Here is a 16,876-nt window from a genome sequence, read left to right on the forward strand (position 1 = left end):
ATAAGAAAAATATTAAACTATTTAGTGAACGACTGGGACTAGTCAATATTAATAGATTGGTTTTAATAGCAATACGATAAAAATATTATTATCCATTATTCAATACAACTCAGTTCAAAATCTGCCTAATGATTCAGTCAATTTGTACTCTACGAGCTCCCTAGTGGGAAAGTTTTGGGGTAGTTCTGATTTCTTTTATTATATATGGATTTTGGGCTACTGAATCCGAATATGAGGTTTGTGGACAAAATTTCTTGCTGAAACACTGAAAAAATCGTAAAAAAACGAAAAATTTCAGGAAAAATTTCAGTTTTTTTTCGCTTTTTTGCTCAAATCTCGAAAACTATTAACTTCTAGTAAATCTTCTGTTAACAGAAATTAAAGTACTTAAAATTATCTACAAACATCACTATTTACTTTTTTTTCAGACGAACCGTTCGGTCTAAAGTGCAAGTTGAAATTTGTCAATTTTTAACGGTCTCGGCAAAACCCACTTTATACATTCCAAAACTTTAGTTTTTATTAGAATGCTGTCATTTGATAAATATCTTCTAGTTTTCTGTACAAATAATAAATGTTGGTTCATAGTATGAATATGGTATGTCTCTTCTCACAGCTTCCATGAAGCCATTCCATCCTGAAATACCGAGAATGTCTCTGCTTTTTCCCTTGGAGCCACAGAAGATCAGGCACAGATGGAGTCACAGTTTCAGTTGATGTGAACATTCCCTTCGGATATTGATTTCTGATAAACCTTCAGGTTTTTTCCTTTCAAAATGTATTAGTTGAACAGCTCTCTGACTTCCATAAACCTCAGGTACGGGTTTAGTTTTTATCCGAGGAATGGATTGGTTAGGAGCTATTGCATGTTTTGGCGCAATAAAAGAAATGCCACCTATGACGTAAAAAGTGTGGTATCCGCCGATTGTATGTACGTTAACCCTTTCTGTCCCAACGCTGCATATATATGTTTTTGAAAAAGTGGGTCTGTATTCCCAGCCGCCGTATATACACGTTCAATGTGTTATGGTCTCAATTTACCAAAGCCTAAAATATGCGTTGCTTATAAAATTTTAGACTCATTGGTGTCCCAATGCCGTAGAAATATGTCCGAAAATGTTAGATTATTGTTCCCAAAGCCTCAAAATGTTGGCGCCTAAGACAGGTCATGCGGACCCATTGCCGTATATATTTGTTCACATATTTTAGATATATGCTATATTGTAGCACTGGTAGCAACGATTATAGGTAGCTGCTAGAACGTGAAGCGTTTGTAGCCACAGAAAAAAAAAACAGAAAAAAAAGAAGCTAATCGAGATACATGTGTGCAAGTTGCGCAGTCGGCCTTTTCGTAGTAACATGTTTTGAGGAGTATCACATAAAAGAAAACTTTTAATGTTAATTTACATTACATTATTTTTTTAAGCTGATTACATTTTTCAAGTTGGTTTTGTTCTCTGATGAGTACTTTTGAAGGGAAAACGTTTAAGTTGGTTAAAAAAATTACTAAAAAACATGTTTTGGTCATTTATTTGTTAATTTATATGCGACGTATATATAATATATAAGGCAATGGGACTCTAAGCATGAAGAAACCTTTGGAATTGAGGGACCAACATGCAAATTAAGGTCTGGAATAGAAAGGTTTAAAATCAGCGATTTCCTACACCTGTTGTGTAAAGTACGGCTGGTCAATTTTTTTGCGGATCGCTTGCGATTGCTGACATTTCCAGATAAGCAACGCGCTTGCTCAAAGTCTTTTAGAGGCAGTAAGGCCCAGATAATTCGTCTCACCATTCCTTGCAGGGTTGGCCGTTTTCTCGACAAAAGGTACGGTTTAAGAAAATAGGTTGATGTAGTTTCCTCTTTGGGGTTTTTTCATCCTATATAGAAGCTGTTCGTCTGGAAGTGTCAGCATTCGCAGGCCATCCGCAGATAATTGACCTGCGTGCTTTACACATACGATAACGCAGGTGTACGATAACGCTGATTTTAACGTACACACAATCGACGATTACCACACTTTTCACGTCATATGTGGCATTTCTTGTATTACACCAAAACATGCAGTAGCTCCTAAGCAATCCATTCCTTGGACAAAAACGAAACCCGCGCCTGAGTTTTATGGAAGTCAGGGAGCTGTTCAGCTAATTCATTTTAAAAGGACAAAACCTCAAGGTTTATCAGAAATCAAGATAATAGATCCGAAGGAAATGTTCACACCAACTGAAACTGTGACTCCATGTGTGCCTGATCTTCTGTGGCTCTAAGGGAAAAGCAGAGACACTCACGGCCTCTTAGGACGGAATGGACTCATGGAAACTGTCACAAGAGACATACCATACCTATGAACTAACATTTATTATTTGTACAGAAAATTAGGAGAAATTTATCAAATGACAGCATTCTAATAAAAAATAAAGTTTTGGAATGTAAAAGTGGGTTTTGCTGAGACCGTTAAAAATTGGCAATTTTTAACTTGTAGGACCAAACTTTAGACCGAACGGTTGGTCTGAAAAAAAAGTAAATAGTGATATTTGTAGATAATTTTAAGTGCTTTAATTTCTGTTAAGAGAACATTTACTTAATGTTAATAGTTTTCGAGATTTGAGCAAAGAAGCGGAAAAAAACTGAAATTTTTCGTTTTTTTCGCGATTTTTTCAGTGTTCCGGCAAGAAATTTGGCCGCAAACCTCATATTCAGATTCAGCAGCCCAAAATCCATATATAATGAAAGAAATCAGAACTACCCCAAAACTTTCCTAGTCAAAACACAATTTTATTGAATCATAAACCCCAATTAAAAATTGCCTAATTCAAATTCCTCAACAAGCAATATTTTATGCAAACTGTATGAATACAAATCCTGCAACGCAGTCCGATCCTGCACATAAACAACATTGTCCCTTTTAGAACGATATCGAAACATTCACCATGTTCTATAAATACAGTGCGCATAAGTGTCAAAATTTATACGAACTACACTGTCCCACTTGCCTCATCCTTTCCTGTTATTCCTGCAAATAACATGCGTACTTATTTGAACGCCGAAATTTCTTCCTGTTCCTTGGTTTAGTTGACGTTCAGCTGTTTTGGGTTCAGTGTCACTCGGTTTTTATTTGGACAAACCTAGCAATCGTAGCTATAGCAAATCGTACAGCCTAGGTTAACACACAACTGTGTTTCAGGCTGAAAAGTTTTTGTTTTGGTGGCCTGCATTAATGATATTATTGATGACTCTAAAGCTAACAGCATCAACATTTACAGAGATAGCTAAGCTACCTTTCTGTGACATCACTAAAAATGCTACGAAAAACGAAGTTCCGACTGGCTGATAAAAAATCATCAAAAGAAATGGAAAGCCACTCAAGGGCTAATCCAGACTAAAAAATAATCAAGAATACTGATAAAAAGCTCTCGAACAATTTGATAAACCTCAATAGAGGATAGACTAAAACGGTCACTGAAATGGTCCAAAAAACCACCTACACAAACTAGGTAAGGTGAATGAACCATGATACAGAAAGTGCGAAATGGAAGAAGAGACTGCCATACACCTAGTATGCCATTGCAATGTGCTAAGTATTGACTGGCCAGTTGGTTGCTAAAACCAGTGCCAGTAACACACGAACACACACAATGTGCTAAGTGATATAAGGCATGAATTCACTGGTCAACTGAGGTTTGAACCAGAAGAAATCCTAAAACTAACAATAAGAAAACTGTAGGCCTTCGTTGAGGACACAGAAATTATTAGAGTTTAAGGAAAAAAACTAGGTATGGTACAAAGGCCTTACGACCAAGTGCCACAGATTAACGAGTCTCACCTGACATAAGTCAGATATTAAGTCAGACAGATATTAAGTCAAACCATAACCCACATGTCGGTAAGTTTCATCTGAAATTTAAAAAAAAAATCCACAAACCTAATCCTATAAGATACGATCTCAAACAACTAAAAGATGATGACATAAAGCAAGAAGTACGGGAATATCTGAAAAACAACATATCTAAGTCAGAAGTCGTTAATGATGTTGACACAGAAATAAACCACCAAACCAAATAAACCAAGACAGAAAAGAAAAAACCATGGATGATTGACGGTATATTACAGATGATGGACAGAAGAAGAGAATCCAAGCGAAAAGACTACGTTGCACATCAGTTTCTAGACAAAGAGATGAAAAAAGCTGTCAGAGAAGCTAAAAACAGATATCTGCAAGAACAGTGTGAAGAAATCGAGATATTGGAACGTAAACACGATTCCTTCAGCCTCCACAAAAAGATCAAAGAAGCAGCAGGCAACTATAAATCAAAAAGGCCGGGACACTTAACAGACGCTCAAGGAAATCCAATAGTTGATATTGAAGAAACAAAAACAACATGGATGAACTATGTGACAACAACATTTGAAGACGAGAGGAATGTCACCATCACACAAAATAAAAATGACGATACCGGACCACCTATTCCCGAAGCGGAAGTAGAAGCTGCTATAAACAACATTAAGGAGGGAAAAGCCGCAGGACCAGACGAGTTCTACTCAGAATTTTTGAAAATTATGCATAAAGACGAAGTAAAAAGACTTACCTTGATCTTCAACAATATATACCAAAGTGGAACAATTCCCAAACAGTGGCTAAGATCAACTTTTATATCAATCCCTAAAAAACCCAATGCCAGAAAATGTGAAGATTATCGAATAAAAAGCCTTATGAGCCGTCTCCTGAAAACTTTCTTAAAAATTATACATAAAACAATATATAAAAAGTGTTAAGAACGGGTCTACCCCAAAATCCCGACAGCCAAAATCCCGACAGCCACAATCCCGACGGCAAAAATCCCGACACGCCAGAATACCGACAGGCCAAAATCCCGACAGGCCAGAATCCCGACAGGTTTGATAAGTTTCTTTTTACCATATAATTACATTTAGTTTTTGTTTTTTGTTTATGGCCATCTGTTTTTTAATTTTTGTTACTAAACAAAATGTAGTGGTCGGAATTTTTACTTATACGAGGATTGTTGCATGTCGGGATTCTGGCCTGTCGGGATTCTGGCGTGTCGGTGTTTTGGCCGTCGGGATTTTGGCTGTCGGGATTTTGGCTGTCGGGATTTTGGGCGACACCGGTGAAGAACACATGACAAACACACAATTCGGCTTCAGGGATGCATTGGGTACTCGAGAGGCACTTTTTGCAATACAAGTTCTCTTCCAAAGATGTAGAGACGTGAATTGTGATATATATGTGTGTTTTGTTGATTACCAGAAAGCGCTCGATAGAATAAAACATGACGAACTGATGAAAATATTAAATTCAATTGGTCTAGACAGCAGAGATCGCCGTATAATGAACAATATCTATTACGCAAACAAACTGCAGCTATTAGAGTAGGGGATCAGTTAGCAGACGACATAAAGATAAAAAGAGGTGTGCAACAGGGATGTATATTGTCCCCATTATTGTTCAATACATATTCAGAGCATATTATGAACCTAGCGCTAACGGACATAGACGAGGGAATACTTATAAACGGAGAACGATTGGACAACATAAGATACGCTGATCATACTGTCATTTTTGCAGACAGTCTTGAAGGTCTGCAGACACTTGTCTCCAAGGTGGCAGAAGTAAGTAGCAGGTTTGGGCTTGATTTTAACATCAAAAAAACCAAATACATGGTTATAAGCAAAAATAGGATACGATCTGGTCAATTACTAGTTAACCAACAACCTATAACACAAATCACTAACTTTTGTTATTTGGCTGCAAACTTAAATGAACAGTGGGACCAATCGACGGAAATTAAGATAAGGATCGGGAAGGCAAGATCAGCTTTCGTCAAAATGAAAAAAATCTGTAATAGCCACGATATAAAATTGTAAATAAAAGTTCGTTTACTAAAATGCTACGTATTCTCCGTTCTTTTATATGGGGTGGAGTCATGGACCTTAACTGAAGCATCACTGAAGAGACTCGAAGCATTTGAGATGTGGTGCTATAGATGCATGTTGAGGATTTCCTGGATAGACAGAGTTACTAACGAAGAAGTTCTACATAGAATGGGAAAAGAGCGCGAACTAGTCGTAAAATATAATGCGCAATGAACAACGATATGACCTACTTCGGACCATACTTCAAGGTAAAGTGCATGGGAAAAGAGGTCCAGGACGAAGAAGGATATCCTGGCTGCATAACCTGCGAAAATGGTTTAACTTAACCACTACCGGACTTTTCAGGGCAGCAGTCAACAAAGTCAGAATAGCCATGTTAGTGTCCAACATCCGTAACGGATAGGCACCATAAGAAGAGACCTGACATAAGAAGAAGAAGAAGAGTGGTGGGTCCAAAGGACCCGAGTTGCTCGGTTACGTAACTAAAATGTGTTCCCCGATTAAAAGTTAATAGCCACATAATAAAAAATATTTCTGTTCCATTATACAGTTTTTCACTGATATTATTTGTTTTTCCTTTTAATCCAATATATTTTCTACTAATATAATTCGGCTAAAATCTGCCTAAAAACCCAATTAATAACTGCCTAATCCAAATTCCTCAACAAGCAATATTTTATGCAACCTGTATGAATACAAATCCTGCGACGTAGTCCGATCCTGCACATAAACAACATTGTCCCTTTTAGAACGATATCGAAACATTCGCTATGTTCTATAAATACAGTGCGCATAAGTGTCAAAATCTATACTAACTACACCGTCCCACTTGCCTCATCCTTTCCTGCTATTCCTGCAAATAACATGCGTACTTATTTGAACGCCGAAATTTCTTCCTGTTCCTTGGTTTAGTTGACGTTCAGCTGTTTTAGGTTCAGTGTCACTCGGTTTTTATTGACTTGTTTTTGAGTAAGGTTACAAAAAGGGCAAGGATTGGAAAAGTGATACACTGGTAAGATATTTTAAGGCTTTTTCTGTCGATAAAGTTGAGTTTTCTTGTAGAGTTCATACAGAAATATTAAGAAATTGCATGTTAACGAAGTAAGGTTGTTGTTTTTATAAATTGTGCGTGTTTTGATGACATTCAGTGAGAAATATACTGTTTTGTTAAGGTTTTATTAGGTTTCTTATAAATGCAATGTACATACTAATGTACAAAAAGTGTAAAAATACGAATTTTTATATAGCTTCATTTTAAATTATCCATTTTTTAGTGCATAAGATAACAAATTACTAATCAACTCGTTGATTACCTGTAGACCTAAATTTGTCTATGCTAGTTAATTACTAAGAACATTACCATATTGCCATGCCAAAAATATATAATTTTAGTAAATAATTTATAAAGCGATTTGTTATTGATTGATAACAGTAGAGTGAATTGTGGAAAAAAATCAGTGTTAAGAGATATTCAGTGTTAAATTCTGGTCAAAATTGGTAGGTACACAGGCATAATTTTATGCATAGCATTTATACACGTCAATAGTTCCTGATGATGAAACTAGGTCGAAACTTTTTTCTATGATAGTGATTTTAATTAAAAAAAATATAACGTCTAAATTAGTTATAGATAATTTTAATTATTTTTAAGAAAAACACATTCGAATAGTGCCGGATAAAAATTTTCAAATATTACTTTATTACTTTATTTATCAACTGTACTCTGAACAGTCAGTTGTTACTCATAATGTCATTTCTTATACAGTGTGGAAGGCACTTCTGGAATATCATTATTTCTATCCTTGTTTAAAAAATTTATAAACAACGCTGATACCCGTCGATTTTTAAATAGAAATGTGCACTTTTCAAACATAAATTTAAATGTACAGGGTGATTAATGCAAGTCTACCAGAGTTCATAAGCTTTAGTTTTATTGGAACACCTTGTATATTTATATATTTTTAAAATCTGTTAAATAACCCAATTTCAACGAACTATATCATATAGCGTGTATTATGAATATTACGGGGTAAAATTTTGAAATTATAAAGTATGGAAACCACTTATGGAATAAAATTGTTTACGTATGTTCTTATTTTAGAAAATTATAAAAAATACTGGGAGATGTCAACTTTTAAATTCAAATGGGCTCTTTACAAACATAAATTTAAATATACAGGATGATTCACGCAAGTACAGCATGGTTCATGGTCTCTAGTTTTAATGGATCACCCTGTATATTTTTATGTTTTTAGAAGCTACTTCACAACCTCATCTCAAAAAAGTGTATTATGTAGGGTTCATTATGGATAATACAAGGTGAAATTTTAATAGTTATTTATGATATGTGTTAAAAGTACACGTTTAAGGCACGCATGTGAAAGTTTGCAGAATCAGCGAAAGCGAGTTCTGCAATTCACATGAGTGCCTTAAAAATGTACTTTTTAACACGCATATCATACGGACAATATCTACAAATCTTTTACTTGAATTTGACTGACATTCCAATTTTATATTTGTTTGACATTACATCAAAATTGCATATACGGTCAATACGAACTGCAGTGCCTTAAAAAATTTTTATCTACTTTATGTCATATTATGTATTTAGTGAAAGTTTTTATTTTGTGAAAACTGTCATTATAGATAGCAGTGCGTGAAGGATTTAAAGTGTGCGTGAAGTAACAATGTATTTTAAATGGGATTTACTTTTTCGCACTGTTTTTAACTTTCGCGTTGTCATGGTGACAATCCTTACCTTTGCGTTGTCATGGTGATGTCAATATGAGCAATGAATTACAACAAAAGTTTTGACAGTTTTGTGGTTTGAAAGTAGTTAGAATTTTTAAATGTCAAAGTTCTAAAAATTGTAGAATAGAAATGAATTCCAGTGATGAAGAGTTACAGCTGTTTTTATTTGTTTATCGTAGATAAAATATTGTATGAACTGTGCGTGAATTACTTTTTGCGAACTTACGCGATTTATAGCACTCGCTCCGTTGTCGCTCGTGCTCTAAAAATCGCGTGCGTTCGCAAAAAGCATAATTCACGAACTGTTTCATAAATAACTACTAAAGCACTAGTGCCTTAAAGTAGCATTTTTAACGGTCGTATGGAGTGCTAAAAATTGCATTTTTAACAAGGTTGTAGAAAAAATTATTTATAAATTTCGTCAAGACATTAAATACAAAATACAATAGATATTTATACTTAGTTTAGAAAATGTATGTCTTTATTGAGCCAATTTAAAAAATAATACCAATATTTAAAGTATGATTAATTACATTTACACATTATATTATTAATGTTAGCTTATTATGGAATACTTGTAATCCCAGCAAACGTGTTTGTTGTTATTATTGAATTTTACTACAAATAATTTTTTAAAAATATTGGCTAGTACATATACCTAACTATACAGAGAGGGGCTAAATTATAGAATAAATAATTTTCTCTAAAATGGACGATTTTGGAGGAAAATTCGGAAACAGGCCGATTTTTATTTTTAAATTACAATTTTTTGGTATATATTTCATACTAGTGACGTCATCCATCTGGGAGTGATGACGTAATCGATGATTTTTTAAACAGGAATAGGGGTCGCGTTTTAGCTCATTTGGAAGGATGTTCCATTCTCTATTCAGTAATATAAACAATAATATCACTATTTATACAGGGTGACCAAAAAAATAATTTTTTAATTAAATTAATTGACGTAAAAAGAATAATGTATGTAATTTATTTAACTCAAAATACATTCTATTGCTGTCAGAAAATAAAGAAAAATGTTTATTTGGCAAATAAACATTGGTTGTTGCTTAAATATGTTCGAACTACCAAGAGGCAAGTGAAAAGTTGTTTGTGATTTAATTTAAACGAAAAGGAATGTTTATTTGTGAAATAAACATTTTTTTCTATTTTCTGACAGCAGCACAATGTATTTTGAGTTAAATAAATTACATACATTCTTCCTTTTGCTACAATTAATTTAATCCAAAAATTATATTTTTAGTCGCCCTGTATAAATATTTATATTAATGTTTATATTACTGAATAGATAATTGGACTCCCTTTCAAATGAGCTAGCACACGACCACTATTCCTATTTAAACAAATCATCGATTACTTCATTACGCCCAGGTGGATGACGTCACTAGTATAAAATATATGTCTAATTTTTCTCCAAGATCGTCCATTTTAGAGAAAATTAATTTATTTAATAATTTATGTATATCAATTCACAAAACTTCAAGTTGCACTATCTGTCCCGTACTATCATCAGTCAGAAACGCTTTTACACATGTAATCAGTTGGCTTTTACCTTTCTCTTTGTAAAGACAGAGAAATCGACTTAATCACCCACGTGCTTCGTGGAATAGTCATATAATGCCTTAGGGTATCTTTATATTTTCATCCATCGCTAGGATTTAGTATTCAACATTTCAATGTTAGACTTTTAGTCGACATTTTCGGTCGACTTTTAGTCAATGTAAGACTTTTAGTCGACAGTTCGGATTTCCGGGTGAGGACCATCTCAGGGGGAACACCATTGCAGGTTAGAAAAATTAGGATAGGGTCGTGGAATCTTGGTAGTCTTACAGGTAAGAGTCTGGAGTTAGTGGATGCGTTCAAACGAAGGAGAGTTCAAATTGCTTGCATCCAAGAAACTAGGTGGAAAGGACAAAGGGCGAAAGAACTAGGCGAAGGATACAAATTCTGGTATGCAGGGAGTAGTAACACTAGAAATGGAGTTGGTATAATTGCTGATGTGAAATGAAAGAAAACGTAGTGGAAGTTGTAAGAACGAGTGATAGAAATATATCAGTGAAATTTGTAATTGATAAAGAAGTATTGAATGTTGTGTCTGTATGCTCCTCAAACAGGTCTGGGTGAGAATGAAACAAGAGCTTTCTATGACCAATTAGGAGACATCCTGAGTGATATTCCGTCAGAGGAGAAAGTTATAATAGGAGGTGACTTCAATGCACATGTGAGCCAAGCCAAGGCAGGATACGAAGCAATACATAGGGGATTAGGCTTTGGAACTACAAATGAAGCTGGAGATGACATGCTTGAATTAACAACAGCACTAGATATGGCGATTGTTAACACATTCTTTAAAAAGAGAGAAACTCATCTTATTACGTACAAAAGTGGACAACATTAATCCCAAATAGACTATTTCATGATAAGGAAAGAAGACATACGTGAATAGAAGGACTGCAAGGTAATAGTAGTGAGACAGTAAGCCAACAACAGAAGCTGCTTATCTCTGGATATCGAAGTAAACAGTGAAGATAAACCAAAACAGCGGAGAGGACCACAAAAAATCATGTGGTGGATGCTAAAAGATGAGAAAGAAGGTCTATTCAGGGAAAGAATAGTAGACAAAATATGTTGGAATATGAATGGAAGCCCTAATACAATTTGGAGAAAGCTGGCCAGTAGTATTAGAGAGACGGCTATTGAAATACTTGGGAAAACGTCAGAATAAAAGTTTGAGGATAAAGAGACTTGGTGGTGGCAAACGAAGTACAAGGAAAAATAAAAGAGAAGGGAAAATTATATAAAAAGTGGCAAGAAACCAGATCCGACACAGATCTTCAAAACTATATGGTCGCGAAAAAAAAGCGAAAGTAGCAGTAGCAAAAGCCAAAGCAGAAGCCTATTCAAACCTATATGATCACTTGATACCAGGGAAGACGAAACGAAGATATATAAAGTAGCCAAACAGAGAGCAAAGAAAGCAAAAGATTTTAATCAGATTAGCTGTATCCGAAATGAAAATAATAAAATACTAGTTTACGAAAATTATGTCAAAATGAGATGGAGAAAGTACTTTGACAGCTTATTAAATGATGAGTTTGACAGACAGCCTGTGGAGTCAACGGAGACAGTAGCGGCAAAATAACAAACGAGGAATTGGCTCAAGAGCTTCAAAAAATAAAGAAAGGAAAAGCGGTAGGACCAGATGGTATTCCTGGGGAAGTATGGAGAGCATTGGGAGAGACAGGAACAATGTGGCTGGCAGGTTTATTTAATAGAATTATGGAAGTTGGACAAATGCCAGACGAATGGAAAAGTAGCATACTACTACCTGTCTACAAAAATAAGGGCGATATACAACAATGTACAAACTACAGGGCTATAAAACTGCTTAGCCACGCCATGAACATATGGTAAAGAGAAATTTATAGACGGATAGGTGAAGAGACCGAAATATCCGAGAATCAATTTGGCTTTATGCAGGGCAGATCAACAACAGATGCAATTTTCATTATACGGCAGTTAATGGAAAAATGCAGGAGTAAAGAAACAAATGCTTGTATGGTATCCATTGATCTTGAGAAAGCATATGATAGAGTTCCTCGAGATATTTTGTGGTGGGCACTCAATAAGGAAGGAGTCCCTGGTGAATATGAAGATTGTTAGGGATATGTATGAGGGAGCAACGACTAGTGTTAGGACAGGTGTGGGAGATACTGATAAATTGCATGTTAAAGTAGGATCGCACGAAGGCTCGCTGCTTAGTCCATATTTTTATTCTCATTAGTTTTGGACCAGGTAACAGCGAAACTACAGGGCAACATCCCATGGTGCTTTATGTATGCTGATGATGTGTTTGTAGGAAATAGTGAAAGAGACTTAGAACAAAAACTGGAACAGTGGAGACAAGCTCTCAAGGAAAAATGTTTATAACTTAGTAGGAAAAAGACAGAGTATTTGGAATGCTGATTTAAAAATGGAGTTACTACAAATAAAACGGTACCTTTGGATGGTAAACTCATTGTAAAAAGCAATAGTTTTAAGTACCTGGGATCGATATTACAGAGTAATGGAGAAATAGATGGAGATACATGCAGTAGAATTAGGTCTGGATGGATGAAGTGGAAGGAAGCGAGTGGTGTGCTGTGTGACATGAAAATTCCAATGAAGTTGAAGGGAAAATTCTATAAAATAGCCTTAAGACCGGCTATGGTTAACGGAACTGAATGTTGGTCAGTGAAAAAGAACGCGAAACAACGAATGCGTGTGGCGGAAATAAGAATGCTTAGATGGATGAGTGGAGTGACAAAAAAGGATAAAATTAAAAATAAGTATATTAGGGGAAGTCTAGGTTTGGCATCAATTGATGCCAAAATGAGGGAGCATAGGTTGAGATGGTTTGGTCATGTTCAACGTCGAGACGTTAATCACCCAATTCGAAGAATTTCTGAAGTGCAGATTCTTGGAAGGAGTAGGAGAGGAAGACCAAAGAAGACGGGGGGAGGGGGAGACAATTAGGCAGGACATGTTGGGAAAGATAATTAATATTGATATGACCCAAGATAGAATTGTGTGAAGAAATGCAATTAGGAAAGCCGAACCCGCATAGGGATAAGGCAAAGAGATTACTTTTAGTCGACATTTTTAGGGTTTTAACCCATGTATTTTTGGTGGCGTAGCATGTGGATCTTGTGAGTATAACCTAATTTTTTATCTTGGTCAACTTTAAAATTTTTTACCTTTGCCTTCACTAATTATGGTTATACTTATTTTAAGCAAAGAACACTGATAATGTTCTCTTTAGAGCGAAAACGTTCTGTTTTGTATTTGTAGCCCTTTATTGGGGTTTTAAAATAAATATACCTCTTACATAGAAGATTTTTCTTCAATTTTTTGTAATTAATGGTATTCAGTCAGCTACAGGAAATTTTTTCTTATGGATTTTATAATTATTAATTTAGTAATTTCACAATTTTATGTAGGTATTTAATATCTTGACGAAAATAATACATAATTTTAAAATTTCACCTTGTATTATTCATAATAAGCCTTACATAAAACACTTTTTGATGTGAGGTTGTTTAGCAGACTCTAAAAACATAAAAATATGCAGGGTGTTTTATCATGACTAGATCTAGACTTGCATGAATTACCCTGCATATTTAAATTTATGTTTAAACATTGCATATTTGAATTTAAAAGTTGACATATCCTAGCGTTTTTAATAATAAATTATCTAAAATAAGGACACAAAAAACTTTATTCCATAAGTGGTTTCCACAGACTACCATTTCAAATTTCACCCTGTATTATTCATAATATACTCATCGCCAGTTAACTTGGCGAGACGCACAAACCCAAAATTGCAGAGTGGCTCAGGGGATGGTCATGGTCATCAGTCTCTGTGACGTTGTGCGTATTCTGTCGCCAAATTAACTGGCGATTGCAGTACAATATACATTATAGGTCTGGATCCCGCGTATGAAAAAAAAGTTGATTAATAGCAAGCTGAAAATTTGTTAATAGCTTAAGGGTGTCTAGTCGGATAAACTTTGATATATGGGAACACTGGAACAGGGGCAGTTTTAATTGTGGAACAGGTTAAAAATTTGGAACGGTCAGATCACGAAAACGGCACATGTATTTTATCCGACAAAACAGACTTAAACTCTCCGAACAGAGATTAAACTCTCATGCAAAAATCAAACTGCTATTTATCACCTGTCTTAATTCCTATCATTTGACATATTCTACATATTCCACTCATTAAAACGCCCATTTGGTGATAAATAGCAGTCTGATTTTTGCATGAGAGTTTAAGCTCTGTTCGGAGAGTTTAAGTCTGCTCTGTCGGAAAAAATAAATGTGCCGTTTTCGTGGTCCGACCGTTCCAAATTTTTAACCTGTTCCACAATTAAAACTGCCCCTGTTCCAGTGTTCCCATATATCAAAGTTTGTCCGACGAGACACCCTTAAGCTATTAACAAATTTCCAGCTTGCTATTAATCAACTTTTTTTTCATACGCGGGATCCAGACCTATTATAAATGGTTCGTCGAAATCAGTTAAGCAGTTTTTAAAAACAAAAATATACAGGGTGCTACATTAAAAATAAAGCTTATGGACTATGCTAGGCTTGCATGAATCACCACGTACATTCAAATTTAGGTTTAAAAAGCGTATATTGATATTTAAAAATTGACGGGTCTTAGCGTTTTTTTTAATTTTTTAAAACGAGGACAGAAATAATTTTATTCCATAAGTGCCTTGCACCCTATATATTGAATAGTCAATGTCGAATATATTACTATTACAGCTGGAATAAATTACTATAACAATAAAAACAGTGAAGTACCCTACACAAATAGGTACATACTTATTGGTAGCCATCTTTGCACAAAAGTTTTCAAATTGGTGCAGGCATATGCGAGTCGTGTGTTATCTAATTTCAACGTAGATCATTTGCAACAGTACTGTTTAAGCTTATGGTGTAGAACTCATTGATATAGAGCTGTAAAAGGGTTAAATAGCTACCACTGACACTTAGATGGTTGTAAGATCAACTATATATATCGTTGATTCAAACTTTACTATTTCTTGAAAGGTAGATTACGATCTAGCCTTCGTTTTCAGCAGTCTTTGTTGCGTGCTTTAGCCAACTGGTTTTCCATTTAGTCCAATTCTTGATAGTATGTCTTCATTCCAAACTAATTTTACGGGAAAAACTAGGAGGAAAACCAAGATCAGGATATACAGGAAGACGAAGCATTTTCTGCTATTCCTGCAAATAACATGCGTACTTATTTGAACGCCGAAATGTCTTCCTGTTCCTTGGTTTAGTTGACGTTCAGCTGTTTTAGGTTCAGTGTCACTCGGTTTTTATTGACTTGTTTTTGAGTAAGGTTACAAAAAGGGCAAGGGTTGGAAAAGTGATACATTGCTGAGATATTTTAGGCTTTGTATGTCGATAAAGTTGAATTTTCGTATAGAGTTCATACAGAAATATATTGCATGCTAATGAAGTACGGTTGTTGTTTTATAAATTCTAAATCTGTAAAACTAAATTTGTTTATACTATACTAGCTAATTACTGAAAACGTTACCTTATTGCCATGCCGAAAATATATAATTTTAGAAAACAAAAATTATAAAGTTATTTGTTATTGATTTAAAACAGTAGAGTGATTTGTGGACAAAATTCAGTGTTAAAAGATATTCAGTGTTCAGTGTTCAATTCTTTCTAAAATTGGTAGGCATACAGGTGTAATTTTAGAGAGGGCATAATAATTGTCTTACAGGATACACACGTTAACAGTTCCTGATGCTGAAATTGGGTCGAAACGTTTTTTTATAGTGATTTTAATTAAAAAATATAAAGAATTGTGTTGGTACCTGTGTTAACCAGATAATTTGAATTGTTTTTCAAGAAAAACCCTTTAAATAGTATCTGAAAAAAAATTTCAAATAATAATTTAGTTTTGGACTGTGCTTTGAACAGCCAGAACAGGGTGTTCGATAAAACAGTGGCAGACCAAACTTATGTTTTTTTAAATGGAACACCCTATATTTTATTTTAAATTCGAAATCCTGTTAACTTCTGCATCACAAAAATATAAAAGTTTGTTATGTTATACATTGTATTTACAAAGTTATAACCAATTTTATTTCAAAATCGTAACAAGTTCAACTCCCTGTATAAATAAAAATAAGCAAAACAGCAATGGTTTATTAATGCCATATTTTTTACGTATTGTCAAAATTTTGAAGAACAATTGATATTGCTATTTGTCTTTATATCAAATACAGGGTGAGTCAAAACGCAAGTACATTATTTTCTCAGTAATTTTAAATGGAACACACTGTATTTTATATCAATATTGAAAAGTACCATTACCGTACTTTAATTTTTAAATATCATTCCCTATGTCTAAATTTATTAGTTCATTGATTTAGTATTTAAACGAGATATTTTCATTTTTCAATGAACCAGTAGCGTTGCCACCCAAATCACCAGAATTTAATAAAGTGGACTGATTTTTTTGGGGTTACGTTAATACATAATGAAGTTTATAAAATACTTCCAACAACAAGGGATGAGATGAAAAATAGAATATAAAGTGTATTTCGATGTTTTAATTTACAACTGCTTCGTAGAGTAACTAGAATAAGTAGCTCATTCAATGATCTTTTGTATGACCTTATGTAATTAAATATTA

General features: G+C 34.5%; 1 protein-coding gene across 1 annotated transcript in view; it reads left to right on the forward strand.

Annotated features, from left to right (window-relative positions):
- The first annotated feature begins 6,717 nt into the window (after positions 1 to 6,717).
- LOC114333309 (kelch-like protein 17) overlaps positions 6,718 to 16,876 on the forward strand; it is a 271,482-nt gene continuing 261,323 nt past the window's right edge. Inside the window, exon 1 of the mRNA XM_028283169.2 lies at positions 6,718 to 6,907. The gene's annotated coding sequence lies outside the window, so the exon portion shown is untranslated. The remainder of the gene's footprint in view (positions 6,908 to 16,876) is intronic.

The sequence above is a fragment of the Diabrotica virgifera genome, chromosome 7, assembly GCF_917563875.1.
Source record: "Diabrotica virgifera virgifera chromosome 7, PGI_DIABVI_V3a".
NCBI classification, from domain to species: domain Eukaryota; kingdom Metazoa; phylum Arthropoda; class Insecta; order Coleoptera; family Chrysomelidae; genus Diabrotica; species Diabrotica virgifera.